General features: G+C 41.8%; 116 pseudogenes; all 116 read right to left on the reverse strand.

The window, feature by feature from the left end:
• Nucleotides 1-5: 5 nt before the first annotated feature.
• LOC142698534 (5S ribosomal RNA) lies at nt 6-124 on the reverse strand (annotated as a pseudogene).
• Nucleotides 125-191: 67 nt separating this feature from the next.
• Nucleotides 192-310, reverse strand: LOC142698653 (5S ribosomal RNA; annotated as a pseudogene).
• Nucleotides 311-377: 67 nt separating this feature from the next.
• On the reverse strand, nt 378-496 carry LOC142698791 (5S ribosomal RNA; annotated as a pseudogene).
• A 67-nt stretch (nt 497-563) lies between these two features.
• Nucleotides 564-682, reverse strand: LOC142698404 (5S ribosomal RNA; annotated as a pseudogene).
• Nucleotides 683-749: 67 nt separating this feature from the next.
• On the reverse strand, nt 750-868 carry LOC142698367 (5S ribosomal RNA; annotated as a pseudogene).
• Nucleotides 869-934: 66 nt separating this feature from the next.
• On the reverse strand, nt 935-1,053 carry LOC142698574 (5S ribosomal RNA; annotated as a pseudogene).
• Nucleotides 1,054-1,120: 67 nt separating this feature from the next.
• Nucleotides 1,121-1,239, reverse strand: LOC142698427 (5S ribosomal RNA; annotated as a pseudogene).
• Nucleotides 1,240-1,306: 67 nt separating this feature from the next.
• On the reverse strand, nt 1,307-1,425 carry LOC142698443 (5S ribosomal RNA; annotated as a pseudogene).
• A 67-nt stretch (nt 1,426-1,492) lies between these two features.
• LOC142698389 (5S ribosomal RNA) lies at nt 1,493-1,611 on the reverse strand (annotated as a pseudogene).
• Nucleotides 1,612-1,678: 67 nt separating this feature from the next.
• LOC142698493 (5S ribosomal RNA) lies at nt 1,679-1,797 on the reverse strand (annotated as a pseudogene).
• Nucleotides 1,798-1,864: 67 nt separating this feature from the next.
• Nucleotides 1,865-1,983, reverse strand: LOC142698390 (5S ribosomal RNA; annotated as a pseudogene).
• Nucleotides 1,984-2,050: 67 nt separating this feature from the next.
• On the reverse strand, nt 2,051-2,169 carry LOC142698569 (5S ribosomal RNA; annotated as a pseudogene).
• A 67-nt stretch (nt 2,170-2,236) lies between these two features.
• LOC142698675 (5S ribosomal RNA) lies at nt 2,237-2,355 on the reverse strand (annotated as a pseudogene).
• A 67-nt stretch (nt 2,356-2,422) lies between these two features.
• Nucleotides 2,423-2,541, reverse strand: LOC142698393 (5S ribosomal RNA; annotated as a pseudogene).
• Nucleotides 2,542-2,608: 67 nt separating this feature from the next.
• LOC142698607 (5S ribosomal RNA) lies at nt 2,609-2,727 on the reverse strand (annotated as a pseudogene).
• Nucleotides 2,728-2,794: 67 nt separating this feature from the next.
• On the reverse strand, nt 2,795-2,913 carry LOC142698448 (5S ribosomal RNA; annotated as a pseudogene).
• Nucleotides 2,914-2,980: 67 nt separating this feature from the next.
• On the reverse strand, nt 2,981-3,099 carry LOC142698518 (5S ribosomal RNA; annotated as a pseudogene).
• A 67-nt stretch (nt 3,100-3,166) lies between these two features.
• LOC142698582 (5S ribosomal RNA) lies at nt 3,167-3,285 on the reverse strand (annotated as a pseudogene).
• Nucleotides 3,286-3,538: 253 nt separating this feature from the next.
• Nucleotides 3,539-3,657, reverse strand: LOC142698600 (5S ribosomal RNA; annotated as a pseudogene).
• A 67-nt stretch (nt 3,658-3,724) lies between these two features.
• On the reverse strand, nt 3,725-3,843 carry LOC142698394 (5S ribosomal RNA; annotated as a pseudogene).
• Nucleotides 3,844-3,909: 66 nt separating this feature from the next.
• LOC142698804 (5S ribosomal RNA) lies at nt 3,910-4,028 on the reverse strand (annotated as a pseudogene).
• A 67-nt stretch (nt 4,029-4,095) lies between these two features.
• LOC142698429 (5S ribosomal RNA) lies at nt 4,096-4,214 on the reverse strand (annotated as a pseudogene).
• Nucleotides 4,215-4,281: 67 nt separating this feature from the next.
• LOC142698673 (5S ribosomal RNA) lies at nt 4,282-4,400 on the reverse strand (annotated as a pseudogene).
• Nucleotides 4,401-4,467: 67 nt separating this feature from the next.
• Nucleotides 4,468-4,586, reverse strand: LOC142698634 (5S ribosomal RNA; annotated as a pseudogene).
• A 67-nt stretch (nt 4,587-4,653) lies between these two features.
• Nucleotides 4,654-4,772, reverse strand: LOC142698456 (5S ribosomal RNA; annotated as a pseudogene).
• Nucleotides 4,773-4,839: 67 nt separating this feature from the next.
• LOC142698573 (5S ribosomal RNA) lies at nt 4,840-4,958 on the reverse strand (annotated as a pseudogene).
• Nucleotides 4,959-5,025: 67 nt separating this feature from the next.
• LOC142698730 (5S ribosomal RNA) lies at nt 5,026-5,144 on the reverse strand (annotated as a pseudogene).
• A 67-nt stretch (nt 5,145-5,211) lies between these two features.
• On the reverse strand, nt 5,212-5,330 carry LOC142698526 (5S ribosomal RNA; annotated as a pseudogene).
• Nucleotides 5,331-5,397: 67 nt separating this feature from the next.
• LOC142698379 (5S ribosomal RNA) lies at nt 5,398-5,516 on the reverse strand (annotated as a pseudogene).
• A 67-nt stretch (nt 5,517-5,583) lies between these two features.
• LOC142698385 (5S ribosomal RNA) lies at nt 5,584-5,702 on the reverse strand (annotated as a pseudogene).
• A 67-nt stretch (nt 5,703-5,769) lies between these two features.
• Nucleotides 5,770-5,888, reverse strand: LOC142698370 (5S ribosomal RNA; annotated as a pseudogene).
• Nucleotides 5,889-6,141: 253 nt separating this feature from the next.
• On the reverse strand, nt 6,142-6,260 carry LOC142698602 (5S ribosomal RNA; annotated as a pseudogene).
• Nucleotides 6,261-6,327: 67 nt separating this feature from the next.
• Nucleotides 6,328-6,446, reverse strand: LOC142698395 (5S ribosomal RNA; annotated as a pseudogene).
• Nucleotides 6,447-6,513: 67 nt separating this feature from the next.
• Nucleotides 6,514-6,632, reverse strand: LOC142698528 (5S ribosomal RNA; annotated as a pseudogene).
• Nucleotides 6,633-6,885: 253 nt separating this feature from the next.
• On the reverse strand, nt 6,886-7,004 carry LOC142698384 (5S ribosomal RNA; annotated as a pseudogene).
• Nucleotides 7,005-7,071: 67 nt separating this feature from the next.
• Nucleotides 7,072-7,190, reverse strand: LOC142698371 (5S ribosomal RNA; annotated as a pseudogene).
• Nucleotides 7,191-7,257: 67 nt separating this feature from the next.
• LOC142698827 (5S ribosomal RNA) lies at nt 7,258-7,376 on the reverse strand (annotated as a pseudogene).
• Nucleotides 7,377-7,443: 67 nt separating this feature from the next.
• Nucleotides 7,444-7,562, reverse strand: LOC142698396 (5S ribosomal RNA; annotated as a pseudogene).
• A 253-nt stretch (nt 7,563-7,815) lies between these two features.
• On the reverse strand, nt 7,816-7,934 carry LOC142698759 (5S ribosomal RNA; annotated as a pseudogene).
• A 67-nt stretch (nt 7,935-8,001) lies between these two features.
• LOC142698614 (5S ribosomal RNA) lies at nt 8,002-8,120 on the reverse strand (annotated as a pseudogene).
• A 67-nt stretch (nt 8,121-8,187) lies between these two features.
• LOC142698717 (5S ribosomal RNA) lies at nt 8,188-8,306 on the reverse strand (annotated as a pseudogene).
• A 67-nt stretch (nt 8,307-8,373) lies between these two features.
• On the reverse strand, nt 8,374-8,492 carry LOC142698742 (5S ribosomal RNA; annotated as a pseudogene).
• Nucleotides 8,493-8,559: 67 nt separating this feature from the next.
• Nucleotides 8,560-8,678, reverse strand: LOC142698426 (5S ribosomal RNA; annotated as a pseudogene).
• Nucleotides 8,679-8,745: 67 nt separating this feature from the next.
• On the reverse strand, nt 8,746-8,864 carry LOC142698559 (5S ribosomal RNA; annotated as a pseudogene).
• A 67-nt stretch (nt 8,865-8,931) lies between these two features.
• Nucleotides 8,932-9,050, reverse strand: LOC142698795 (5S ribosomal RNA; annotated as a pseudogene).
• Nucleotides 9,051-9,117: 67 nt separating this feature from the next.
• LOC142698685 (5S ribosomal RNA) lies at nt 9,118-9,236 on the reverse strand (annotated as a pseudogene).
• A 67-nt stretch (nt 9,237-9,303) lies between these two features.
• LOC142698494 (5S ribosomal RNA) lies at nt 9,304-9,422 on the reverse strand (annotated as a pseudogene).
• A 67-nt stretch (nt 9,423-9,489) lies between these two features.
• Nucleotides 9,490-9,608, reverse strand: LOC142698570 (5S ribosomal RNA; annotated as a pseudogene).
• Nucleotides 9,609-9,861: 253 nt separating this feature from the next.
• Nucleotides 9,862-9,980, reverse strand: LOC142698460 (5S ribosomal RNA; annotated as a pseudogene).
• A 253-nt stretch (nt 9,981-10,233) lies between these two features.
• On the reverse strand, nt 10,234-10,352 carry LOC142698461 (5S ribosomal RNA; annotated as a pseudogene).
• Nucleotides 10,353-10,605: 253 nt separating this feature from the next.
• LOC142698764 (5S ribosomal RNA) lies at nt 10,606-10,724 on the reverse strand (annotated as a pseudogene).
• Nucleotides 10,725-10,791: 67 nt separating this feature from the next.
• LOC142698782 (5S ribosomal RNA) lies at nt 10,792-10,910 on the reverse strand (annotated as a pseudogene).
• Nucleotides 10,911-10,977: 67 nt separating this feature from the next.
• On the reverse strand, nt 10,978-11,096 carry LOC142698626 (5S ribosomal RNA; annotated as a pseudogene).
• Nucleotides 11,097-11,163: 67 nt separating this feature from the next.
• Nucleotides 11,164-11,282, reverse strand: LOC142698638 (5S ribosomal RNA; annotated as a pseudogene).
• Nucleotides 11,283-11,349: 67 nt separating this feature from the next.
• LOC142698800 (5S ribosomal RNA) lies at nt 11,350-11,468 on the reverse strand (annotated as a pseudogene).
• A 67-nt stretch (nt 11,469-11,535) lies between these two features.
• LOC142698378 (5S ribosomal RNA) lies at nt 11,536-11,654 on the reverse strand (annotated as a pseudogene).
• A 67-nt stretch (nt 11,655-11,721) lies between these two features.
• Nucleotides 11,722-11,840, reverse strand: LOC142698796 (5S ribosomal RNA; annotated as a pseudogene).
• A 67-nt stretch (nt 11,841-11,907) lies between these two features.
• LOC142698551 (5S ribosomal RNA) lies at nt 11,908-12,026 on the reverse strand (annotated as a pseudogene).
• A 67-nt stretch (nt 12,027-12,093) lies between these two features.
• Nucleotides 12,094-12,212, reverse strand: LOC142698802 (5S ribosomal RNA; annotated as a pseudogene).
• A 253-nt stretch (nt 12,213-12,465) lies between these two features.
• Nucleotides 12,466-12,584, reverse strand: LOC142698650 (5S ribosomal RNA; annotated as a pseudogene).
• Nucleotides 12,585-12,651: 67 nt separating this feature from the next.
• On the reverse strand, nt 12,652-12,770 carry LOC142698416 (5S ribosomal RNA; annotated as a pseudogene).
• Nucleotides 12,771-12,837: 67 nt separating this feature from the next.
• Nucleotides 12,838-12,956, reverse strand: LOC142698636 (5S ribosomal RNA; annotated as a pseudogene).
• Nucleotides 12,957-13,023: 67 nt separating this feature from the next.
• On the reverse strand, nt 13,024-13,142 carry LOC142698397 (5S ribosomal RNA; annotated as a pseudogene).
• A 67-nt stretch (nt 13,143-13,209) lies between these two features.
• On the reverse strand, nt 13,210-13,328 carry LOC142698563 (5S ribosomal RNA; annotated as a pseudogene).
• Nucleotides 13,329-13,395: 67 nt separating this feature from the next.
• On the reverse strand, nt 13,396-13,514 carry LOC142698467 (5S ribosomal RNA; annotated as a pseudogene).
• Nucleotides 13,515-13,581: 67 nt separating this feature from the next.
• On the reverse strand, nt 13,582-13,700 carry LOC142698422 (5S ribosomal RNA; annotated as a pseudogene).
• A 67-nt stretch (nt 13,701-13,767) lies between these two features.
• On the reverse strand, nt 13,768-13,886 carry LOC142698662 (5S ribosomal RNA; annotated as a pseudogene).
• Nucleotides 13,887-13,953: 67 nt separating this feature from the next.
• Nucleotides 13,954-14,072, reverse strand: LOC142698372 (5S ribosomal RNA; annotated as a pseudogene).
• Nucleotides 14,073-14,139: 67 nt separating this feature from the next.
• On the reverse strand, nt 14,140-14,258 carry LOC142698604 (5S ribosomal RNA; annotated as a pseudogene).
• Nucleotides 14,259-14,325: 67 nt separating this feature from the next.
• Nucleotides 14,326-14,444, reverse strand: LOC142698737 (5S ribosomal RNA; annotated as a pseudogene).
• Nucleotides 14,445-14,511: 67 nt separating this feature from the next.
• LOC142698603 (5S ribosomal RNA) lies at nt 14,512-14,630 on the reverse strand (annotated as a pseudogene).
• Nucleotides 14,631-14,698: 68 nt separating this feature from the next.
• On the reverse strand, nt 14,699-14,817 carry LOC142698616 (5S ribosomal RNA; annotated as a pseudogene).
• Nucleotides 14,818-14,884: 67 nt separating this feature from the next.
• Nucleotides 14,885-15,003, reverse strand: LOC142698647 (5S ribosomal RNA; annotated as a pseudogene).
• Nucleotides 15,004-15,070: 67 nt separating this feature from the next.
• Nucleotides 15,071-15,189, reverse strand: LOC142698541 (5S ribosomal RNA; annotated as a pseudogene).
• A 67-nt stretch (nt 15,190-15,256) lies between these two features.
• On the reverse strand, nt 15,257-15,375 carry LOC142698749 (5S ribosomal RNA; annotated as a pseudogene).
• Nucleotides 15,376-15,442: 67 nt separating this feature from the next.
• Nucleotides 15,443-15,561, reverse strand: LOC142698810 (5S ribosomal RNA; annotated as a pseudogene).
• A 67-nt stretch (nt 15,562-15,628) lies between these two features.
• Nucleotides 15,629-15,747, reverse strand: LOC142698722 (5S ribosomal RNA; annotated as a pseudogene).
• A 67-nt stretch (nt 15,748-15,814) lies between these two features.
• On the reverse strand, nt 15,815-15,933 carry LOC142698637 (5S ribosomal RNA; annotated as a pseudogene).
• Nucleotides 15,934-16,001: 68 nt separating this feature from the next.
• LOC142698543 (5S ribosomal RNA) lies at nt 16,002-16,120 on the reverse strand (annotated as a pseudogene).
• Nucleotides 16,121-16,187: 67 nt separating this feature from the next.
• Nucleotides 16,188-16,306, reverse strand: LOC142698586 (5S ribosomal RNA; annotated as a pseudogene).
• A 253-nt stretch (nt 16,307-16,559) lies between these two features.
• Nucleotides 16,560-16,678, reverse strand: LOC142698695 (5S ribosomal RNA; annotated as a pseudogene).
• Nucleotides 16,679-16,745: 67 nt separating this feature from the next.
• On the reverse strand, nt 16,746-16,864 carry LOC142698519 (5S ribosomal RNA; annotated as a pseudogene).
• A 67-nt stretch (nt 16,865-16,931) lies between these two features.
• LOC142698423 (5S ribosomal RNA) lies at nt 16,932-17,050 on the reverse strand (annotated as a pseudogene).
• Nucleotides 17,051-17,117: 67 nt separating this feature from the next.
• LOC142698571 (5S ribosomal RNA) lies at nt 17,118-17,236 on the reverse strand (annotated as a pseudogene).
• A 67-nt stretch (nt 17,237-17,303) lies between these two features.
• LOC142698750 (5S ribosomal RNA) lies at nt 17,304-17,422 on the reverse strand (annotated as a pseudogene).
• A 253-nt stretch (nt 17,423-17,675) lies between these two features.
• LOC142698651 (5S ribosomal RNA) lies at nt 17,676-17,794 on the reverse strand (annotated as a pseudogene).
• A 67-nt stretch (nt 17,795-17,861) lies between these two features.
• On the reverse strand, nt 17,862-17,980 carry LOC142698689 (5S ribosomal RNA; annotated as a pseudogene).
• A 67-nt stretch (nt 17,981-18,047) lies between these two features.
• On the reverse strand, nt 18,048-18,166 carry LOC142698545 (5S ribosomal RNA; annotated as a pseudogene).
• A 67-nt stretch (nt 18,167-18,233) lies between these two features.
• LOC142698481 (5S ribosomal RNA) lies at nt 18,234-18,352 on the reverse strand (annotated as a pseudogene).
• A 67-nt stretch (nt 18,353-18,419) lies between these two features.
• On the reverse strand, nt 18,420-18,538 carry LOC142698674 (5S ribosomal RNA; annotated as a pseudogene).
• A 67-nt stretch (nt 18,539-18,605) lies between these two features.
• On the reverse strand, nt 18,606-18,724 carry LOC142698770 (5S ribosomal RNA; annotated as a pseudogene).
• Nucleotides 18,725-18,791: 67 nt separating this feature from the next.
• LOC142698686 (5S ribosomal RNA) lies at nt 18,792-18,910 on the reverse strand (annotated as a pseudogene).
• Nucleotides 18,911-18,977: 67 nt separating this feature from the next.
• Nucleotides 18,978-19,096, reverse strand: LOC142698811 (5S ribosomal RNA; annotated as a pseudogene).
• A 67-nt stretch (nt 19,097-19,163) lies between these two features.
• On the reverse strand, nt 19,164-19,282 carry LOC142698594 (5S ribosomal RNA; annotated as a pseudogene).
• A 67-nt stretch (nt 19,283-19,349) lies between these two features.
• LOC142698775 (5S ribosomal RNA) lies at nt 19,350-19,468 on the reverse strand (annotated as a pseudogene).
• Nucleotides 19,469-19,721: 253 nt separating this feature from the next.
• LOC142698511 (5S ribosomal RNA) lies at nt 19,722-19,840 on the reverse strand (annotated as a pseudogene).
• Nucleotides 19,841-19,907: 67 nt separating this feature from the next.
• LOC142698558 (5S ribosomal RNA) lies at nt 19,908-20,026 on the reverse strand (annotated as a pseudogene).
• A 67-nt stretch (nt 20,027-20,093) lies between these two features.
• LOC142698771 (5S ribosomal RNA) lies at nt 20,094-20,212 on the reverse strand (annotated as a pseudogene).
• Nucleotides 20,213-20,279: 67 nt separating this feature from the next.
• LOC142698355 (5S ribosomal RNA) lies at nt 20,280-20,398 on the reverse strand (annotated as a pseudogene).
• Nucleotides 20,399-20,465: 67 nt separating this feature from the next.
• On the reverse strand, nt 20,466-20,584 carry LOC142698694 (5S ribosomal RNA; annotated as a pseudogene).
• A 67-nt stretch (nt 20,585-20,651) lies between these two features.
• On the reverse strand, nt 20,652-20,770 carry LOC142698468 (5S ribosomal RNA; annotated as a pseudogene).
• A 67-nt stretch (nt 20,771-20,837) lies between these two features.
• LOC142698776 (5S ribosomal RNA) lies at nt 20,838-20,956 on the reverse strand (annotated as a pseudogene).
• A 67-nt stretch (nt 20,957-21,023) lies between these two features.
• Nucleotides 21,024-21,142, reverse strand: LOC142698669 (5S ribosomal RNA; annotated as a pseudogene).
• A 67-nt stretch (nt 21,143-21,209) lies between these two features.
• Nucleotides 21,210-21,328, reverse strand: LOC142698398 (5S ribosomal RNA; annotated as a pseudogene).
• Nucleotides 21,329-21,395: 67 nt separating this feature from the next.
• On the reverse strand, nt 21,396-21,514 carry LOC142698794 (5S ribosomal RNA; annotated as a pseudogene).
• Nucleotides 21,515-21,581: 67 nt separating this feature from the next.
• LOC142698598 (5S ribosomal RNA) lies at nt 21,582-21,700 on the reverse strand (annotated as a pseudogene).
• A 67-nt stretch (nt 21,701-21,767) lies between these two features.
• On the reverse strand, nt 21,768-21,886 carry LOC142698696 (5S ribosomal RNA; annotated as a pseudogene).
• A 67-nt stretch (nt 21,887-21,953) lies between these two features.
• Nucleotides 21,954-22,072, reverse strand: LOC142698509 (5S ribosomal RNA; annotated as a pseudogene).
• Nucleotides 22,073-22,139: 67 nt separating this feature from the next.
• Nucleotides 22,140-22,258, reverse strand: LOC142698425 (5S ribosomal RNA; annotated as a pseudogene).
• A 67-nt stretch (nt 22,259-22,325) lies between these two features.
• Nucleotides 22,326-22,444, reverse strand: LOC142698618 (5S ribosomal RNA; annotated as a pseudogene).
• Nucleotides 22,445-22,511: 67 nt separating this feature from the next.
• Nucleotides 22,512-22,630, reverse strand: LOC142698692 (5S ribosomal RNA; annotated as a pseudogene).
• A 67-nt stretch (nt 22,631-22,697) lies between these two features.
• LOC142698516 (5S ribosomal RNA) lies at nt 22,698-22,816 on the reverse strand (annotated as a pseudogene).
• A 67-nt stretch (nt 22,817-22,883) lies between these two features.
• Nucleotides 22,884-23,002, reverse strand: LOC142698577 (5S ribosomal RNA; annotated as a pseudogene).
• Nucleotides 23,003-23,069: 67 nt separating this feature from the next.
• Nucleotides 23,070-23,188, reverse strand: LOC142698575 (5S ribosomal RNA; annotated as a pseudogene).
• Nucleotides 23,189-23,255: 67 nt separating this feature from the next.
• Nucleotides 23,256-23,374, reverse strand: LOC142698388 (5S ribosomal RNA; annotated as a pseudogene).
• Nucleotides 23,375-23,440: 66 nt separating this feature from the next.
• LOC142698587 (5S ribosomal RNA) lies at nt 23,441-23,559 on the reverse strand (annotated as a pseudogene).
• Nucleotides 23,560-23,855: the final 296 nt, after the last annotated feature.

The following is a 23,855-nucleotide window of genomic DNA, read 5'->3' on the forward strand; positions in this document are numbered from 1 at the left end:
TAAAAAGTCAACCGCACCACGGATTCCCAGACAATCTCCCACACTGGTACTAGCGAGGCCTTAAGCTGTGTAACTTCTGCGATCTGACGAGAGCAGGGACATTCAGCTTAGAATGGCCATTGACATAAAATGCTTTAATCCATAGTCCTTTTTAATCGATTGTGAAACAAAATCTAAACTACATAATAAAAGTTCAACCGCACCACGGATTCCCAGACAGTCTCCCACACTGGTACTAGCGAGGCCTTAAGCTGTGTAACCTCTGCGATCTGACGAGAGCAGGCACATTCAGCTTAGAATGGCCATTGACGTTAAATGCTTTAATCCATAGTCCTATTTAATCTATTGTGAAACAAAATCTAAACGACATAATAAAAAGTCAACCACACCACGGATTCCCAGACAGTCTCCCACACTGGTACTAGCGAGGCGTTAAGCTGTGTAACTTCTGCGATCTAACGAGAGCAGGCACATTCAGCTTAGAATGGCCATTGACATTAAATGCTTTAATCCATAGTCCTGTTTAATCGATTGTGAAACAAAATCTAAACGACATAATAAGAAGTCAACCGCACCACGGATTCCCAGACAGTCTCCCACACTGGTACTAACGAGGCCTTAAGCTGTGTAACTTCTGCGATCTGACGAGAGCAGGCACATTCAGCTTAGAATGGCCATTGACAATAAATGCTTTAATCCATAGTCCTATTTAATCTATTGTGAAACAAAATCTAAACAACATAATAAAAAGTCAACCGCACCACGGATTCCCAGACAGTCTCCCACACTGGTACTAGCGAGGCCTTAAGCTGTGTAACTTCTGCGATCTGACGAGAGCAGGGACATTCAGCTTAGAATGGCGATTGACATTAAATGCTTAATCCATAGTCCTTTTTAATCGATTGTGAAACAAAATCTAAACAACATAATAAAAAGTCAACCGCACCACAGATGCCCAGACAGTCTCCCACACTGGTACTAGCGAGGCCTTAAGCTGTGTAACTTCTGCGTTCTGACGAGAGCAGGCACATTCAGCTTAGAATGGCCATTGACGTTAAATGCTTTAATCCATAGTCCTATTTAATCTATTGTGAAACAAAATCTAAACGACATAATAAAAAGTCAACCGCACCACGGATTCCCAGACAGTCTCCCACACTGGTACTAGCAAGGCCTTAAGCTGTGTAACTTCTGCGATCTGACGAGAGCAGGCACATTCAGCTTAGAATGGCCATTGACATTAAATGCTTTAATCCATAGTCCTTTTTAATTGATTGTGAAACAAAATCTAAACGACATAATAAAAAGTCAACCGCACCACGGATTCCCAGACAGTCTCCAACACTGGTACTAGCGAGGCCTTAAGCTGTGTAACTTCTGCGATCTGACGAGAGCAGGCACATTCAGCTTAGAATGGCCATTGACAATAAATGCTTTAATCCATAGTCCTTTTTAATCGATTGTGAAACAAAATCTAAACGACATAATAAAAAGTCAACCGCACCACGGATTCCCAGACAGTCTCCCACACTGGTACTAGCGAGGCCTTAAGCTGTGTAACTTCTGCGATCTGACGAGAGCAGGGACATTCAGCTTAGAATGGCCATTGACATTAAATGCTTTAATCCATAGTCCTTTTTAATCGATTGTGAAACAAAATCTAAACGACATAATAAAAATTCAACCGCACCACGGATTCCCAGACAGTCTCCCACACTGGTACTAGCGAGGCCTTAAGCTGTGTAACTTCTGCGATCTGACGAGAGCAGGCACATTCAGCTTAGAATGGCCATTGACGTTAAATGCTTTAATCCATAGTCCTATTTAATCTATTGTGAAACAAAATCTAAACAACATAAAAAAAAGTCAACCGCACCACGGATTCCCAGACAGTCTCCCACACTGGTACTAGCGAGGCCTTAAGCTGTGTAACTTCTGCGATCTGACGAGAGCAGGGACATTCAGCTTAGAATGGCCATTGACATTAAATGCTTTAATCCATAGTCCTTTTTAATCGATTGTGAAACAAAATCTAAACGACATAATAAAAATTCAACCGCACCACGGATTCCCAGACAGTCTCCCACACTGGTACTAGCGAGGCCTTAAGCTGTGTAACTTCTGCGATCTGACGAGAGCAGGCACTTTCAGCTTAGAATGGCCATAGACATTAAATGCTTTAATCCATAGTCCTTTTTAATCGATTGTGAAACAAAATCTAAACGACATAATAAAAAGTCAACCGCACCACAGATTCCCAGACAGTCTCCCACAATGGTACTAGCGAGACCTTAAGCTGTGTAACTTCTGCGGTCTGACGAGAGCAGGCACATTCAGCTTAGAATGGCCATTGACATTAAATGCTTTAATCCATAGTCCTTTTTAATCGATTGTGAAACAAAATCTAAACGACATAATAAAAAGTCAACCGCACCACGGATTCCCAGACAGTCTCCCACACTGGTACTAGCGAGGCCTTAAGCTGTGTAACTTCTGCGATCTGACGAGAGCAGGGACATTCAGCTTAGAATGGCCATTGACATTAAATGCTTTAATCCATAGTCCTTTTTAATCGATTGTGAAACAAAATCTAAACGACATAATAAAAAGTCAACCGCACCACGGATTCCCAGACAGTCTCCCACACTGATACTAGCGAGGCCTTAAGCTGTGTAACTTCTGCGATCTAACGAGAGCAGGCACATTCAGCTTAGAATGGCCATCGACATTAAATGCTTTAATCCATAGTCCTTTTTAATCGATTGTGAAACAAAATCTAAACGACATAATAAAAAGTCAACCGCACCACGGATTCCCAGACAGTCTCCCACACTGGTACTAACGAGGCCTTAAGCTGTGTAACTTCTGCGATCTGACGAGAGCAGGCACATTCAGCTTAGAATGGCCATTGCCATTAAAAGCCTTAATCCATAGTCCTATTTAATCTATTGTGAAACAAAATCTAAACAACATAATAAAAAGTCAACCGCACCACGGATTCCCAGACAGTCTCCCACACTAGTAATAGCGAGGCCTTAAGCTGTGTAACTTCTGCGATCTGACGAGAGCAGGCACATTCAGCTTAGAATGGCCATTGACATTAAATGCTTTAATCCATAGTCCTTTTTAATCGATTGTGAAACAAAATCTAAACGACATAATAAAAAGTCGACCGCACCACGGATTCCCAGACAGTCTCCCACACTGGTACTAACGAGGCCTTAAGCTGTGTAACTTCTGCGATCTGACGAGAGCAGGCACATTCAGCTTAGAATGGCCATTGCCATTAAAAGCCTTAATCCATAGTCCTATTTAATCTATTGTGAAACAAAATCTAAACAACATAATAAAAAGTCAACCGCACCACGGATTCCCAGACAGTCTCACACACTGGTACTAGCGAGGCCTTAAGCTGTGTAACTTCTGCGATTTGACGAGAGCAGGCACATTCAGCTTAGAATGGCCATTGCCATTAAAAGCCTTAATCCATAGTCCTATTTAATCTATTGTGAAACAAAATCTAAACAACATAATAAAAAGTCAACCGCACCACGGATTCCCAGACAGTCTCCCACACTGGTACTAGCGAGGCCTTAAGCTGTGTAACTTCTGCGATCTGACGAGAGCAGGCACATTCAGCTTAGAATGGCCATTGACAATAAATGCTTTAATCCATAGTCCTATTTAATCTATTGTGAAACAAAATCTAAACAACATAATAAAAAGTCAACCGCACCACGGATTCCCAGACAGTCTCCCACACTGGTACTAGCGAGGCCTTAAGCTGTGTAACTTCTGCGATCTGACGAGAGCAGGGACATTCAGCTTAGAATGGCCATTGACATTAAATGCTTAATCCATAGTCCTTTTTAATCGATTGTGAAACAAAATCTAAACGACATAATAAAAATTCTACCGCACCACGGATTCCCAGACAGTCTCCAACACTGGTACTAGCGAGGCCTTAAGCTGTGTAACTTCTGTGTTCTGACGAGAGCAGGCACATTCAGCTTAGAATGGCCATTGACGTTAAATGCTTTAATCCATAGTCCTATTTAATCTATTGTGAAACAAAATCTAAACGACATAATAAAAAGTCAACCGCACCACGGATTCCCAGACAGTCTCCCACACTGGTACTAGCAAGGCCTTAAGCTGTGTAACTTCTGCGATCTGACGAGAGCAGGCACATTCAGCTTAGAATGGCCATTGACATTAAATGCTTTAATCCATAGTCCTTTTTAATTGATTGTGAAACAAAATCTAAACGACATAATAAAAAGTCAACCGCACCACGGATTCCCAGACAGTCTCCAATACTGGTACTAGCGAGGCCTTAAGCTGTGTAACTTCTGCGATCTGACGAGAGTAGGCACATTCAGCTTAGAATGGCCATTGACAATAAATGCTTTAATCCATAGTCCTTTTTAATCGATTGTGAAACAAAATCTAAACGACATAATAAAAAGTCAACCGCACCACGGATTCCCAGACAGTCTCCCACACTGGTACTAGCGAGGCCTTAAGCTGTGCAACTTCTGCGATCTGACGAGAGCAGGGACATTCAGCTTAGAATGGCCATTGACATTAAATGCTTTAATCCATAGTCCTTTTTAATCGATTGTGAAACAAAATCTAAACGACATAATAAATATTCAACCGCACCACGGATTCCCAGACAGTCTCCCACACTGGTACTAACGAGGCCTTAAGCTGTGTAACTTCTGCGATCTGACGAGAGCAGGCACATTCAGCTTAGAATGGCCATTGACGTTAAATGCTTTAATCCATAGTCCTATTTAATCTATTGTGAAACAAAATCTAAACAACATAATAAAAATTCAACCGCACCACGGATTCCCAGACAGTCTCCCACACTGGTACTAGCGAGGCCTTAAGCTGTGTAACTTCTGCGGTCTGACGAGAGCAGGCACATTCAGCTTAGAATGGCCATTGACATTAAATGCTTTAATCCATAGTCCTTTTTAATCGATTGTGAAACAAAATCTAAACGACATAATAAAAAGTCAACCGCACCACGGATTCCCAGACAGTCTCCCACACTGGTACTAGCGAGGCCTTAAGCTGTGTAACTTCTGCGATCTGACGAGAGAAGGGACATTCAGCTTAGAATGGCCATTGACATTAAATGCTTTAATCCATAGTCCTTTTTAATCGATTGTGAAACAAAATCTAAACGACATAATAAAAAGTCAACCGCACCACGGATTCCCAGACAGTCTCCCACACTAGTACTAGCGAGGCCTTAAGCTGTGTAACTTCTGCGATCTGACGAGAGAAGGTACATTCAGCTTAGAATGGCCATTGACATTAAAAGCCTTAATCCATAGTCCTATTTCATCTATTGTGAAACAAAATCTAAACAACATAAAAAAAAGTCAACCGCACCACGGATTCCCAGACAGTCTCCCACACTGGTACTAGCGAGGCCTTAAGCTGTGTAACTTCTGCGTTCTGACGAGAGCAGGCACATTCAGCTTAGAATGGCCATTGACGTTAAATGCTTTAATCCATAGTCCTTTTTAATCAATTGTGAAACAAAATCTAAACGACATAATAAAAAGTCAACCGCACCACGGATTCCCAGACAGTCTCCCACACTGGTACTAGCGAGGCCTTAAGCTGTGTAACTTCTGCGATCTAACGAGAGCAGGCACATTCAGCTTAGAATGGCCATTGACATTAAATGCTTTAATCCATAGTCCTTTTTAATCGATTGTGAAACAAAATCTAAACAACATAATAAAAAGTCAACCGCACCACGGATTCCCAGACAGTCTCCCACACTGGTACTAGCGAGGCCTTAAGCTGTGTAACTTCTGCGTTCTGACGAGAGCAGGCACATGCAGCTTAGAATGGCCATTGACGTTAAATGTTTTAATCCATAGTCCTTTTTAATCAATTGTGAAACAAAATCTAAACGACATAATAAAAATTCAACCGCACCATGGATTCCCTGACAGTCTCCCACACTGGTACTAGCGAGGTCTTAAGCTGTGTAACTTCTGCATTCTGACGAGAGCAGGCACATTCAGCTTAGAATGGCCATTGACGTTAAATGCTTTAATCCATAGTCCTTTTTAATCAATTGTGAAACAAAATCTAAACGACATAATAAAAAGTGAACCGCACCACGGATTCCCAGACAGTCTCCCACACTGGTACTAGCGAGGCCTTAAGCTGTGTAACTTCTGCGATCTAACGAGAGCAGGCACATTCAGCTTAGAATGGCCATTGACATTAAATGCTTTAATCCATAGTCCTTTTTAATCGATTGTGAAACAAAATCTAAACAACATAATAAAAAGTCAACCGCACCACGGATTCCCAGACAGTCTCCCACACTGGTACTAGCGAGGCCTTAAGCTGTGTAACTTCTGCGATCTGACGAGAGCAGGGACATTCAGCTTAGAATGGCCATTGACATTAAATGCTTTAATCCATAGTCCTTTTTAATCGATTGTGAAACAAAATCTAAACGACATAATAAAAAGTCAGCCGCACCACGGATTCCCAGACAGTCTCCCACACTGGTACTAGCGAGGCCTTAAGCTGTGTAACTTCTGCGTTCTGACGAGAGCAGGCACATGCAGCTTAGAATGGCCATTGACGTTAAATGCTTTAATCCATAGTCCTTTTTAATCAATTGTGAAACAAAATCTAAACGACATAATAAAAATTCAACCGCACCATGGATTCCCAGACAGTCTCCCACACTGGTACTAGCGAGGCCTTAAGCGGTGTAACTTCTTCGTTCTGACGAGAGCAGGCACATTCAGCTTAGAATGGCCATTGACGTTAAATGCTTTAATCCATAGTCCTTTTTAATCAATTGTGAAACAAAATCTAAACGACATAATAAAAAGTCAACCGCACCACGGATTCCCAGACAGTCTCCCACACTGGTACTAGCGAGGCCTTAAGCTGTGTAACTTCTGCGATCTAACGAGAGCAGGCACATTCAGCTTAGAATGGCCATTGACATTAAATGCTTTAATCCATAGTCCTTTTTAATCGATTGTGAAACAAAATCTAAACAACATAATAAAAAGTCAACCGCACCACGGATTCCCAGACAGTCTCCCACACTGGTACTAGCGAGGCCTTAAGCTGTGTAACTTCTGCGTTCTGACGAGAGCAGGCACATGCAGCTTAGAATGGCCATTGACGTTAAATGTTTTAATCCATAGTCCTTTTTAATCAATTGTGAAACAAAATCTAAACGACATAATAAAAATTCAACCGCACCATGGATTCCCTGACAGTCTCCCACACTGGTACTAGCGAGGTCTTAAGCTGTGTAACTTCTGCGTTCTGACGAGAGCAGGCACATTCAGCTTAGAATGGCCATTGACGTTAAATGCTTTAATCCATAGTCCTTTTTAATCGATTGTGAAACAAAATCTAAACAACATAATAAAAAGTCAACCGCACCACGGATTCCCAGACAGTCTCCCACACTGGTACTAGCGAGGCCTTAAGCTGTGTAACTTCTGCGATCTGACGAGAGCAGGGACATTCAGCTTAGAATGGCCATTGACATTAAATGCTTTAATCCATAGTCCTTTTTAATCGATTGTGAAACAAAATCTAAACGACATAATAAAAAGTCAACCGCACCACGGATTCCAAGACAGTCTCCCACACTGGTACTAGCGAGCCCTTAAGCTGTGTAAGTTCTGCGATCTGACGAGAGCAGGCACATTCAGCTTAGAATGGCCATTGACATTAAATGCTTTAATCCATATTCCTTTTTAATCGATTGTGAAACAAAATCTAAACGACATAATAAAAAGTCAACCGCACCACAGATTCCCAGACAGTCTCCCACACTGGTACTAGCGAGGCGTTAAGCTGTGTAATTTCTGCGATCTAACGAGAGCAGGCACATTCAGCTTAGAATGGCCATTGACATTAAATGCTTTAATCCATAGTCCTTTTTAATCGATTGTGAAACAAAATCTAAACGACATAATAAAAAGTCAACCGCACCACGGATTCCCAGACAGTCTCCCACACTGGTACTAGCGAGGCCTTAAGCTGTGTAACTTCTGCGATCTGACGAGAGCAGGCACATTCAGCTTAGAATGGCCATTGACATTAAATGCTTTAATCCATAGTCCTTTTTAATCGATTGTGAAACAAAATCTAAACGACATAATAAAAAGTCAACCGCACCACGGATTCCCAGACAGTCTCCCACACTGGTACTAGCGAGGCCTTAAGCTGCGTAACTTCTGCGATCTGACGAGAGCAGGCACATTCAGCTTAGAATGGCCATTGACATTAAATGCTTTAATCCATAGTCCTTTTTAATCGATTGTGAAACAAAATCTAAACGACATAATAAAAAGTCAACCGCACCACGGATTCCAAGACAGTCTCCCACACTGGTACTAGCGAGGCCTTAAGCTGTGTAACTTCTGCGATCTGACGAAAGCAGGCACATTCAGCTTAGAATTGCCATTGACATTAACTGCTTTAATCCATAGTCCTTTTTAATCGATTGTGAAACAAAATCTAAACGACATAATAAAAAGTCAACCGCTCCACGGATTCCCAGACAGTCTCCCACACTGGTACTAGCGAGGCCTTAAGCTGAGTAACTTCTGCGATCTGACGAGAGCAGGCACATTCAGCTTAGAATGGCGATTGACATTAAATGCTTTAATCCATAGTCCTTTTTAATCGATTGTGAAACAAAATCTAAACGACATAATAAAATGTCAACCGCACCACGGATTCCCAGACCGTCTCCCACACTGGTACTAGCGAGGCCTTAAGCTGTGTAACTTCTGCGATCTGACGAGAGCAGGGACATTCAGCTTAGAATGGCCATTGACATTAAATGCTTTAATCTATAGTCCTTTTTAATCGATTGTGAAACAAAATCTAAACGACATAATAAAAATTCAACCGCACCATGGATTCCCAGACAGTCTCCCACACTGGTACTAGTGAGGCCTTAAGCTGTGTAACTTCTGCGTTCTGACGAGAGCAGGCACATTCAGCTTAGAATTGCCATTGACATTAAATGCTTTAATCCATAGTCCTTTTTAATCAATTGTGAAACAAAATCTAAACGACATAATAAAAAGTCAACCGCACCACGGATTCTCAGACAGTCTCCCACACTGGTACTGGTGAGGCCTTAAGCTGTGTAACTTCTGCGATCTGACGAGAGCAGGGACATTCAGCTTAGAATGGCCATTGACATTAAATGCTTTAATCCATAGTCCTTTTTAATCGATTGTGAAACAAAATCTAAACGACATAATAAAAATTCAACCGCACCACGGATTCCCAGACAGTCTCCCACACTGGTACTAGCGAGGCCTTAAGCTGTGTAACTTCTGCGATCTGACGAGAGCAGGCACATTCAGCTTAGAATGGCCATTGACGTTAAATGCTTTAATCCATAGTCCTATTTAATCTATTGTGAAACAAAATCTAAACGACATAATAAAAATTCAACCGCACCACGGATTCCCAGACAGTCTCCCACACTGGTACTAGCGAGGCCTTAAGCTGTGTAACTTCTGCGATCTGACGAGAGCAGGGACATTCAGCTTAGAATGGCCATTGACATTAAATGCTTTAATCCATAGTCCTTTTTAATCGATTGTGAAACAAAATCTAAACGACATAATAAAAATGCAACCGCACCACGGATTCCCAGACACTCTCCCACACTGGTACTGGTGAGGCCTTAAGCTGTGTAACTTCTGCGTTCTGACGAGAGGAGGCACATTCAGCTTAGAATGGCCATTGACATTAAATGCTTTAATCCATAGTCCTTTTTAATCAATTGTGAAACAAAATCTAAACGACATAATAAAAAGTCAACCGCACCACGGATTCCCAGACAGTCTCCCACACTGGTACTGGTGAGGCCTTAAGCTGTGTAACTTCTGCGATCTGACGAGAGCAGGCACATTCAGCTTAGAATGGCCATTGACGTTAAATGCTTTAATCCATAGTCCTATTTAATCTATTGTGAAACAAAATCTAAACGACATAATAAAAAGTCAACCGCACCACGGATTCCCAGACAGTCTCCCACACTGGTACTAGCGAAGCGTTAAGCTGTGTAACTTCTGCGATCTAACGAGAGAAGGCAAATTCAGCTTAGAATGGCCATTGACATTAAAAGCCTTAATCCAAAATCCTATTTAATCTATTGTGAAACAAAATCTAAACAACATAATAAAAAGTCAACCGCACCACGGATTCCCAGACAGTCTCCCACACTGGTACTGGTGAGGCCTTAAGCTGTGTAACTTCTGCGATCTGACGAGAGCAGGCACATTCAGCTTAGAATGGCCATTGACGTTAAATGCTTTAATCCATAGTCCTATTTAATCTATTGTGAAACAAAATCTAAACGACATAATAAAAAGTCAACCGCACCACGGATTCCCAGACAGTCTCCCACACTGGTACTAGCGAAGCGTTAAGCTGTGTAACTTCTGCGATCTAACGAGAGAAGGCAAATTCAGCTTAGAATGGCCATTGACATTAAAAGCCTTAATCCAAAGTCCTATTTAATCTATTGTGAAACAAAATCTAAACAACATAATAAAAAGTCAACCGCACCATGGATTCCCAGACTGTCTCCCACACTGGTACTAGCGAGGCCTTAAGCTGTGTAACTTCTGCGTTCTGACGAGAGCAGGAACATTCAGCTTAGAATTGCCATTGACGTTAAATGCTTTAATCCATAGTCCTATTTAATCTATTGTGAAACAAAATCTAAACGACATAACAAAAAGTCAACCGCACCACGGATTCCCAGACAGTCTCCCACACTGGTACTAGCGAGGCCTTAAGTTGTGTAACTTCTGCAATCTGACGAGAGCAGGCACATTCAGCTTAGAATGGCCATAGACATTGAATGCTTTAATCCATAGTCCTTTTTAATCGATTGTGAAACAAAATCTAAACGACATAATAAAAAGTCAACCGCACCACGGATTCCCAGACAGTCTCCCACACTGGTACTAGCGAGGCCTTAAGCTGTGTAACTTCTGCGATCTGACGAGAGCAGGCACATTCAGCTTAGAATGGCCATTGACATTAAATGCTTTAATCCATAGTCCTTTTTAATCGATTGTGAAACAAAATCTAAACGACATAATAAAAAGTCAACCGCACCACGGATTCCCAGACAGTCTCCCACACTGGTACTAGCGAGGCCTTAAGCTGTGTAACTTCTGCGATCTGACGAGAGCAGGCACATTCAGCTTAGAATGGCCATTGACATTAAATGCTTTAATCCATAGTCCTTTTTAATCGATTGTGAAACAAAATCTAAACGACATAATAAAAAGTCAACCGCACCACGGATTCCCAGACAGTCTCCCACACTGGTACTAGCGAGGCGTTAAGCTGTGTAACTTCTGCGATCTAACGAAAGCAGGCACATTCAGCTTAGAATGGCCATTGACATGAAATGCTTTAATCCATAGTCCTTTTTAATCGATTGTGAAACAAAATCTAAACGACATAATAAAAAGTCAACCGCACCACGCATTCCCAGACAGTCTCCCACACTGGTACTAGCGAGGCCTTAAGCTGTGTAACTTCTGCGATCTGACGAGAGCAGGCACATTCAGCTTAGAATGGCCATTGACATTAAATGCTTTAATCCATAGTCCTTTTTAATCGATTGTGAAACAAAATCTAAATGACATAATAAAAAGTCAACCGCACCACGGATTCCCAAACAGTCTCCCACACTGGTACTAGCGAGGCGTTAAGCTGTGTAACTTCTGCGATCTAACGAGAGCAGGCACATTCAGCTTAGAATGGCCATTAACATTAAATGCTTTAATCCACAGTTCTTTTTAATCGATTGTGAAACAAAATCTAAACGACATAATAAAAAGTCAACCGCACCACGGATTCCCAGACAGTCTCCCACACTGGTACTAGCGAGGCCTTAAGCTGTGTAACTTCTGCGATCTGACGAGAGCAGGCACATTCAGCTTAGAATGGCCATTGACATTAAATGCTTTAATCCATAGTCCTTTTTAATCGATTGTGAAACAAAATCTAAACGACATAATAAAAAGTCAACCGCACCACGGATTCCCAGACAGTCTCCCACACTGGTACTAGCGAGGCGTTAAGCTGTGTAACTTCTGCGATCTAACGAAAGCAGGCACATTCAGCTTAGAATGGCCATTGACATTAAATGCTTTAATCCATAGTCCTTTTTAATCGATTGTGAAACAAAATCTAAACGACATAATAAAAAGTCAACCGCACCACGGATTCCCAAACAGTCTCCCACACTGGTACTAGCGAGGCGTTAAGCTGTGTAACTTCTGCAATCTAACGAGAGCAGGCACATTCAGCTTAGAATGGCCATTAACATTAAATGCTTTAATCCATAGTTCTTTTTAATCGATTGTGAAACAAAATCTAAACGACATAATAAAAAGTCAACCGCACCACGGATTCCCAGACAGTCTCCCACACTGGTACTAGCGAGGCCTTAAGCTGTGTAACTTCTGCGATCTGACGAGAGCAGGCACATTCAGCTTAGAATGGCCATTGACATTAAATGCTTTAATCCATAGTCCTTTTTAATCGATTGTGAAACAAAATCTAAACGACATAATAAAAAGTCAACCGCACCACGTATTCCCAGACAGTCTCCCACACTGGTACTAGCGAGGCCTTAAGCTGTGTAACTTCTGCGATCTGACGAGAGCAGGCACATTCAGCTTAGAATGGCCATTGACGTTAAATGCTTTAATCCATAGTCCTATTTAATCTATTGTGAAACAAAATCTAAACGACATAATAAAAAGTCAACCGCACCACGGATTCCCAGACAGTCTCCCACACTGGTACTAGCGAGGCCTTAAGCTGTGTAACTTCTGCGATCTGACGAGAGCAGGCACATTCAGCTTAGAATGGCCATTTGCATTAAATGCTTTAATCCATAGTCCTTTTTAATCGATTGTGAAACAAAATCTAAACGACATAATAAAAAGTCAACCGCACCACGGATTCCCAGACAGTCTCCCACACTGGTACTAGCGAGGCCTTAAGCTGTGTAACTTCTGCGATCTGACGAGAGCAGGGACATTCAGCTTAGAATGGCCATTGACATTAAATGCTTTAATCCATAGTCCTTTTTAATCGATTGTGAAACAAAATCTAAACGACATAATAAAAAGTCAACCGCACCACGGATTCCCAGACAGTCTCCCACACTGGTACTAGCGAGGCCTTAAGCTGTGTAACTTCTGCGATCTGACGAGAGCAGGCACATTCAGCTTAGAATGGCCATTGACATTAAATGGTTTAATCCATAGTCCTTTTTAATCGATTGTGAAACAAAATCTAAACGACATAATAAAAAGTCAACCGCTCCACGGATTCCCAGACAGTCTCCCACACTGGTACTAGCGAGGCCTTAAGCTGTGTAACTTCTGCGATCTGACGAGAGCAGGCACATTCAGCTTAGAATGGCCATTGACTTTAAAAGCCTTAATCCATAGTCCTATTTAATCTATTGTGAAACAAAATCTAAACAACATAATAAAAAGTCAACCGCACCACAGATTCCCAGAGAGTCTCCCACACTGGTACTAGCGAGGCCTTAAGCTGTGTAACTTCTGCGATCTGACGAGAGCAGGCACATTCAGCTTAGAATGGCCATTGACTTTAAATGCTTTAATCCATAGTCCTTTTTAATCGAATGTGAAACAAAATCTAAACGACATAATAAAAAGTCAACCGCACCACGGATTCCCAGACAGTCTCCCACACTGGTACTAGCGAGGCCTTAAGCTGTGTAACTTCTGCGATCTGACGAGAGCAGGCACATTCAGCTTAGAATGGCCATTGACGTTAAATGCTTTAATCCATAGTCCTATTTAATCTATTGTGAAACAAAATCTAAACGACATAATAAAAAGTCAACCGCACCACGGATTCCCAGACAGTCTCCCACACTGGTACTAGCGAGGCCTTAAGCTGTGTAACTTCTGCGATCTGACGAGAGCAGGCGAATTCAGCTTAGAATGGCCATTGACATTAAATGCTTTAATCCATAGTCCTTTTTAATCGATTGTGAAACAAAATCTAAACGACATAATAAAAAGTCAACCGCACCACGGATTCCCAGACAGTCTCCCACACTGGTACTAGCGAGGCCTTAAGCTGTGTAACTTCTGCTATCTGACGAGAGCAGGGACATTCAGCTTAGAATGGCCATTGACATTAAATGCTTTAATCCATAGTCCTTTTTAATCGATTGTGAAACAAAATCTAAACGACATAATAAAAACTCAACCGCACCACGGATTCCCAGACAGTCTCCCACACTGGTACTAGCGAGGCCTTAAGCTGTGTAACTTCTGCGATCTGACAAGAGCAGGCACATTCAGCTTAGAATGGCCATTGACATTAAATGCTTTAATCCATAGTCCTTTTTAATCGATTGTGAAACAAAATCTAAACGACATAATAAAAAGTCAAACGCACCACGGATTCCTAGACAGTCTCCCACACTGGTACTAGCGAGGCCTTAAGCTGTGTAACTTCTGCGATCTGACGAGAGCAGGCACATTCAGCTTAGAATGGCCATTGACATTAAATGCTTTAATCCATAGTCCTTTTTAATCGATTGTGATACAAAATCTAAACGACATAATAAAAAAGTCAACCGCTCCACGGATTCCCAGACAGTCTCCCACACTGGTACTAGCGAGGCCTTAAGCTGAGTAACTTCTGCGATCTGACGAGAGCAGGGACATTCAGCTTAGAATGGCCATTGACATTATATGCTTTAATCCATAGTCCTTTTTAATCGATTGTGAAACAAAATCTAAACGACATAATAAAAATTCAACCGCACCACGGATTCCCAGACAGTCTCCCACACTGGTACTAGCGAGGCCCTAAGCTGTGTAACTTCTGCGATCTGACGAGAGCAGGCACATTCAGCTTAGAATAGCCATTGACTTTAAATGCTTTAATCCATAGTCCTATTTAATCTATTGTGAAACAAAATCTAAACGACATAATAAAAATTCAACCGCACCACGGATTCCCAGATAGTCTCCCACACTGGTACTAGCGAGGCCTTAAGCTGTGTAACTTCTGCGATCTGACGAGAGCAGGGACATTCAGCTTAGAATGGCCATTGACATTAAATGCTTTAATCCATAGTCCTTTTTAATCGATTGTGAAACAAAATCTAAACGACATAATAAAAATTCAACCGCACCACGGATTCCCAGACACTCTCCCACACTGGTACTAGCGAGGCCTTAAGCTGTGTAACTTCTGCGTTCTGACGAGAGCAGGCACATTCAGCTTAGAATGGCCATTGACGTTAAATTCTTTAATCCATAGTCCTTTTTAATCAATTGTGAATCAAAATCTAAACGACATAATAAAAAGTCAACCGCACCACGGATTCCCAGACCGTCTCCCACACTGGTACTGGTGAGGCCTTAAACTGTGTAACTTCTGCGATCTGACGAGAGCAGGCACATTCAGCTTAGAAAGGCCATTGACGTTAAATGCTTTAATCCATAGTCCTATTTAATCTATTGTGAAACAAAATCTAAACGACATAATAAAAATTCAACCGCACCACGGATTCCCAGACAGTCTCCCACACTGGTACTAGCGAGGCCTTAAGCTGTGTAACTTCTGCGATCTGACAAGAGCAGGCACATTCAGCTTAGAATGGCCATTGACATTAAATGCTTTAATCCATAGTCCTTTTTAATCGATTGTGAAACAAAATCTAAACGACATAATGAAAAGTCAAACGCACCACGGATTCCTAAACAGTCTCCCACACTGGTACTAGCGAGGCCTTAAGCTGTCTAACTTCTGCGATCTGACGAGAGCAGGCACATTCAGCTTAGAATGGCCATTGACATTAAATGCTTTAATCCATAGTCCTTTTTAATCGATTGTGATACAAAATCTAAACGACATAATAAAAAAGTCAACCGCTCCACGGATTCCCAGACAGTCTCCCACACTGGTACTAGCGAGGCCTTAAGCTGAGTAACTTCTGCGATCTGACGAGAGCAGGCACATTCAGCTTAGAATGGCCATTGACATTAAATGCTTTAATCCATAGTCCTTTTTAATCGATTGTGAAACAAAATCTAAACAACATAATAAAAAGTCAACCGCACCACAGATTCCCAGAGAGTCTCCCACACTGGTACTAGCGAGGCCTTAAGCTGTGTAACTTCTGCAATCTGACGAGAGCAGGCACATTCAGCTTAGAATGGCCATTGACGTTAAATGCTTTAATCCATAGTCCTATTTAATCTATTGTGAAACAAAATCTAAACGACATAATAAAAATTCAACCGCACCACGGATTCCAAGACAGTCTCCCACACTGGTACTAGCGAGGCCCTAAGCTATGTAACTTCTGCGATCTGACGAGAGCAGGCACATTCAGCTTAGAATAGCCATTGCCTTAAAATGCTTTAATCCATAGTCCTATTTAATCTATTGTGAAACAAAATCTAAACGACATAATAAAAAGTCAACCGCACCACGGATTCCCAGACAGTCTCCCACACTGGTACTAGCGAGGCGTTAAGCTGTGTAACTTCTGCGATCTAACGAGAGCAGGCACATTCAGCTTAGAATGGCCATTGACATTAAATGCTTTAATCTATAGTCCTTTTTAATCGATTGTGAAACAAAATCTAAACGACATAATAAAAAGTCAACCGCACCACGGATTCCCAGACAGTCTCCCACACTGGTATTAGCGAGGCCTTAAGCTGTGTAACTTCTGCGATCTGACGAGAGCAGGCACATTCAGCTTAGAATGGCCATTGACTTTAAAAGCCTTAATCCATAGTCCTATTTAATCTATTGTGAAACAAAATCTAAACAACATAATAAAAAGTCAACCGCACCACAGATTCCCAGAGAGTCTCCCACACTGGTACTAGCGAGGCCTTAAGCTGTGTAACTTCTGCGATCTGACGAGAGCAGGCACATTCAGCTTAGAATGGCCATTGACGTTAAATGCTTTAATCCATAGTCCTATTTAATCTATTGTGAAACAAAATCTAAACGACATAATATAAATTCAACCGCACCACGGATTCCCAGACAGTCTCCCACACTGGTACTAGCGAGGCCTTAAGCTGTGTAACTTCTGCGATCTGACGAGAGCAGGGACATTCAGCTTAGAATGGCCATTGACATTAAATGCTTTAATCCATAGTCCTTTTTAATCGATTGTGAAACAAAATCTAAACGACATAATAAAAATTCAACCGCACCACGGATTCCCAGACACTCTCCCACACTGGTACTAGCGAGGCCTTAAGCTGTGTAACTTCTGCGTTCTGACGAGAGCAGGCACATTCAGCTTAGAATGGCCATTGACGTTAAATGCTTTAATCCATAGTCCTTTTTAATCAATTGTGAATAAAAATCTAAACGACATAATAAAAACTCAACCGCACCATGGATTCCCAGACCTTCTCCCACACTGGTACTGGTGAGGCCTTAAGCTGTGTAACTTCTGCGATCTGACGAGAGCAGGCACATTCAGCTTAGAATGGCCATTGACGTTAAATGCTTTAATCCATAGTCCTATTTAATCTATTGTGAAACAAAATCTAAACGACATAATAAAAAATCAACCGCACCACGTATTCCCAGACAGTCTCCCACACTGGTACTAGCAAGGCCTTAAGCTGTGTAACTTCTACGATCTGACGAGAGCAGGCACATTCAGCTTAGAATGGCCATTGACGTTAAATGCTTTAATCCATACTCCTTTTTAATCAATTGTGAAACAAAATCTAAACGACATAATAAAAAGTCAACCGCACCACGGATTCCCAGTCCGTCTCCTACACTGGTACTGGTGAGGCCTTAAGCTGTGTAACTTCTGCGATCTGACGAGAGCAGGCACATTCAGCTTAGAATGGCCATTGACGTTTAATGCTTTAATCCATAGTCCTATTTAATCTATTGTGAAACAAAATCTAAACGACATAATAAAAAGTCAACCGCACCACGGATTCCCAGACTGTCTCCCACACTGGTACTAGCGAGGCCTTAAGCTGTGTAACTTCTGCGTTCTGACGAGAGCAGGCACATTCAGCTTAGAATTGCCATTGACGTTAAATGCTTTAATCCATAGTCCTATTTAATCTATTGTGAAACATAATCTAAACGACATAATAAAAAGTCAACCGCACCACGGATTCCCAGACAGTCTCCCACACTGGTACTAGCGAGGCCTTAAGCTGTGTAATTTCTGCAATCTGACGAGAGCAGGCACATTCAGCTTAGAATGGCCATTGACATTGAATGCTTTAATCCAAAGTCCTTTTTAATCGATTGTGAAACAAAATCTAAACGACATAATAAAAAGTCAACCGCACCACGGATTCCCAGACAGTCTCCCACACTGGTACTAGCGAGGCCTTAAGCTGTGTAACTTCTGCGATCTGACGAGAGCAGGCACATTCAGCTTAGAATGGCCATTGACATTAAATGCTTTAATCCATAGTCCTTTTTAATCGATTGTGAAACAAAATCTAAACGACATAATAAAAAGTCAACCGCACCACAGATTCCCAGACAGTCTCCCACACTGGTACTAGCGAGGCGTTAAGCTGTGTAACTTCTGCGATCTAACGAGAGCAGGCACATTCAGCTTAGAATGGCCATTGACATTAAATGCTTTAATCCATAGTCCTTTTTAATCGATTGTGAAACAAAATCTAAACGACATAATAAAAAGTCAACCGCACCACGGATTCCCAGACAGTCTCCCACACTGGTACTAGCGAGGCCTTAAGCTGTGTAACTTCTGCGATCTGACGAGAGCAGGCACATTCAGCTTAGAATGGCCATTGACATTAAATGCTTTAATCCATAGTCCTTTTTAATCGATTGTGAAACAAAATCTAAACGACATAATAAAAAGTCAACCGCACCACGGATTCCCAGACAGTCTCCCACACTGGTACTAGCGAGGCGTTAAGCTGTGTAACTTCTGCGATCTAACGAGAGCAGGCACATTCAGCTTAGAATGGCCATTGCCATTAAATGCTTTAATCCATAGTCCTTTTTAATCGATTGTGAAACAAAATCTAAACGACATAATAAAAAGTCAACCGCACCACGGATTCCCAGACAGTCTCCCACACTGGTACTAGCGAGGCCTTAAGCTGCGTAACTTCTGCGATCTGACGAGAGCAGGCACATTCAGCTTAGAATGGCCATTGACATTAAATGCTTTAATCCATAGTCCTTTTTAATCGATTGTGAAACAAAATCTAAACGACATAATAAAAAGTCAACCGCACCACGGATTCCAAGACAGTCTCCCACACTGGTACTAGCGAGGCCTTAAGCTGTGTAACTTCTGCGATCTGACGAGAGCAGGCACATTCCGCTTAGAATTGCCATTGACATTAAATGCTTTAATCCATAGTCCTTTTTAATCGATTGTGAAACAAAATCTAAACGACATAATAAAAAGTCAACCGCTCCACGGATTCCCAGACAGTCTCCCACACTGGTACTAGCGAGGCCTTAAGCTGAGTAACTTCTGCGATTTGACGAGAGCAGGCACATTCAGCTTATAATGGCGATTGACATTAAATGCTTTAATCCATAGTCCTTTTTAATCGATTGTGAAACAAAATCTAAACGACATAATAAAAAGGCAACCGCACCACGGATTCCCAGACAGTCTCCCACACTGGTACTAGCGAGGCCTTAAGCTGTGTAACTTCTGCGATCTGACGAGAGCAGGGACATTCAGCTTAGAATGGCCATTGACATTAAATGCTTTAATCTATAGTCCTTTTTAATCGATTGTGAAACAAAATCTAAACGACATAATAAAAAGTCAACCGCACCACGGATTCCAAGACAGTCTCCCACACTGGTACTAGCGAGGCCTTAAGCTGTGTAACTTCTGCGATCTGACGAGAGCAGGCACATTCAGCTTAGAATAGCCATTGACATTAAATGCTTTAATCCATAGTCCTTTTTAATCGATTGTGAAACAAAATCTAAACGACATAATAAAAAGTCAACCGCACCACAGATTCCCAGACAGTCTCCCACACTGGTACTAGCGAGGCGTTAAGCTGTGTAACTTCTGCGATCTAACGAGAGCAGGCACATTCAGCTTAGAATGGCCATTGACATTAAATGCTTTAATCCATAGTCCTTTTTAATCGATTGTGAAACAAAATCTAAACGACATAATAAAAAGTCAACCGCACCACGGATTCCCAGACAGTCTCCCACACTGGTACTAGCGAGGCCTTAAGCTGTGTAACTTCTGCGATCTGACGAGAGCAGGCACATTCAGCTTAGAATGGCCGTTGACATTAAATGCTTTAATCCATAGTCCTTTTTAATCGATTGTGAAACAAAATCTAAACGACATAATAAAAAGTCAACCGCACCACGGATTCCCAGACAGTCTCCCACACTGGTACTAGCGAGGCGTTAAGCTGTGTAACTTCTGCGATCTAACGAGAGCAGGCACATTCAGCTTAGAATGGCCATTGACATTAAATGCTTTAATCCATAGTCCTTTTTAATCGATTGTGAAACAAAATCTAAACGACATAATAAAAAGTCAACCGCACCACGGATTCCCAGACAGTCTCCCACACTGGTACTAGCGAGGGCTTAAGCTGCGTAACTTCTGCGATCTGACGAGAGCAGGCACATTCAGCTTAGAATGGCCATTGACATTAAATGCTTTAATCCATAGTCCTTTTTAATCGATTGTGAAACAAAATCTAAACGACATAATAAAAAGTCAACCGCACCACGGATTCCAAGACAGTCTCCCACACTGGTACTAGCGAGGCCTTAAGCTGTGTAACTTCTGCGATCTGACGAGAGCAGGCACATTCCGCTTAGAATTGCCATTGACATTAAATGCTTTAATCCATAGTCCTTTTTAATCGATTGTGAAACAAAATCTAAACGACATAATAAAAAGTCAACCGCTCCACGGATTCCCAGACAGTCTCCCACACTGGTACTAGCGAGGCCTTAAGCTGAGTAACTTCTGCGATTTGACGAGAGCAGGCACATTCAGCTTAGAATGGCGATTGACATTAAATGCTTTAATCCATAGTCCTTTTTAATCGATTGTGAAACAAAATCTAAACGACATAATAAAAAGTCAACCGCACCACGGATTCCCAGACAGTCTCCCACACTGGTACTAGCGAGGCCTTAAGCTGTGTAACTTCTGCGATCTGACGAGAGCAGGGACATTCAGCTTAGAATGGCCATTGACATTAAATGCTTTAATCTATAGTCCTTTTTAATCGATTGTGAAACAAAATCTAAACGACATAATAAAAATTCAACCGCACCATGGATTCCCAGACAGTCTCCCACACTGGTACTAGTGAGGCCTTAAGCTGTGTAACTTCTGCGTTCTGACGAGAGCAGGCACATTCAGCTTAGAATTGCCATTGACGTTAAATGCTTTAATCCATAGTCCTTTTTAATCAATTGTGAAACAAAATCTAAACGACATAATAAAAAGTCAACCGCACCACGGATTCCCAGACAGTTTCCCACACTGGTACTGGTGTGGCCTTAAGCTGTGTAACTTCTGCGATCTGACGAGAGCAGGGACATTCAGCTTAGAATGGCCATTGACATTAAATGCTTTAATCCATAGTCCTATTTAATCTATTGTGAAACAAAATCTAAACGACATAATAAAAAGTCAACCGCACCACGGATTCCCAGACAGTCTCCCACACTGGTACTAGCGAGGCGTTAAGCTGTGTAACTTCTGCGATCTAACGAGAGCAGGCACATTCAGCTTAGAATGGCCATTGACATTAAATGCTTTAATCTATAGTCCTTTTTAATCGATTGTGAAACAAAATCTAAACGACATAATAAAAAGTCAACCGCACCACGGATTCCCAGACAGTCTCCCACACTGGTACTAGCAAGGCCTTAAGCTGTGTAACTTCTGCGATCTGAAGAGAGCAGGCACATTCAGCTTAGAATGGCCATTGACTTTAAAAGCCTTAAACCATAGTCCTATTTAATCTATTGTGAAACAAAATCTAAACAACATAATAAAAAGTCAACCGCACCACAGATTCCCAGAGAGTCTCCCACACTGGTACTAGCGAGGCCTTAAGCTGTGTAACTTCTGCGATCTGACGAGAGCAGGCACATTCAGCTTAGAATGGCCATTGACGTTAAATGCTTTAATCCATAGTCCTATTTAATCTATTGTGAAACAAAATCTAAACGACATAATAAAAATTTAACCGCACCACGGATTCCCAGACAGTCTCCCACACTGGTACTAGCGAGGCCTTAAGCTGTGTAACTTCTGCGTTCTGACGAGAGCAGGCACATTCAGCTTAGAATGGCCATTGACGTTAAATGCTTTAATCCATAGTCCTTTTTAATCAATTGTGAAACAAAATCTAAACGACATAATAAAAAGTCAACCGCACCACGGATTCCCAGACAGTCTCCCACACTGGTACTGGTGAGGCCTTAAGCTGTGTAAATTCTGCGATCTGACGAGAGCAGGCACATTCAGCTTAGAATGGCCATAGACATTAAAAGCTTTAATCCATAGTCCTATTTAATCTATTGTGAAACAAAATCTAAACAACATAATAAAAAGTCAACCACACCACAGATTCCCAGAGAGTCTCCCACACTGGTACTAGCGAGGCCTTAAGCTGTGTAACTTCTGCGATCTGACGAGAGCAGGCACATTCAGCTTAGAATGGCCATTGACATTAAATGCTTTAATCCATAGTCCTTTTTAATCGATTGTGAAACAAAATTTAAACGACATAATAAAAATTCAACCGCACCACGGATTCCCAGACAGTCTCCCACACTGGTACTAGCGAGGCCTTAAGCTGTGTAACTTCTGCGATCTGACGAGAGCAGGCACATGCAGCTTAGAATGGCCATTGACGTTAAAAGCTTTTATCCATAGTCCTATTTAATCTATTGTGAAACAAAATCTAAACGACTTAATAAAAAGTCAACCGCACCACGGATTCCCAGACAGTCTCCCACACTGGTACTAGCGAGGCCTTAAGCTGTGTAACTTCTGCGATCTGACGAGAGCAGGCACATTCAGCTTAGAATGGCCATTGACATTAAAAGCCTTAATCCATAGTCCTATTTAATCTATTGTGAAACAAAATCTAAACAACATAATAAAAAGTCAACCGCACCACGGATTCCCAGACAGTCTCCCACACTGGTACTAGCGAGGCCCTAAGCTGTGTAACTTCTGCGATCTGACGAGAGCAGGCACATTCAGCTTAGAATGGCCATTGACATTAAATGCTTTAATCCATAGTCCTTTTTAATCGATTGTGAAACAAAATCTAAACGACATAATAAAAGTCAACCGCACCACGGATTCCCAGACAGTCTCCCACACTGGTACTAGCGAGGCCTTAAGCTGTGTAACTTCTGCGATCTGACGAGAGCAGGCACATTCAGCTTAGAATGGCCATTGACATTAAATGCTTTAATCCATAGTCCTTTTAATCGATTGTGAAACAAAATCTAAACGACATAATAAAAAGTCAACCGCACCACGGATTCCCAGACAGTCTCCCACACTGGTACTAGCGAGGCATTAAGCTGTGTAACTTCTGCGATCTAACGAGAGCAGGTACATTCAGCTTAGAATGGCCAAATACGTTAAACGCTTTAATCCATAGTCCTATTTAATCTATTGTGAAACAAAATCTAAACGACATAATACAAAGTTAACCGCACCACGGATTCCCAGACAGTCTCCCACATTGGTA

This window comes from Rhinoderma darwinii, unplaced genomic scaffold (genome assembly GCF_050947455.1).
Source record: "Rhinoderma darwinii isolate aRhiDar2 unplaced genomic scaffold, aRhiDar2.hap1 Scaffold_1030, whole genome shotgun sequence".
Taxonomy (NCBI): Eukaryota; Metazoa; Chordata; class Amphibia; order Anura; family Rhinodermatidae; genus Rhinoderma; species Rhinoderma darwinii.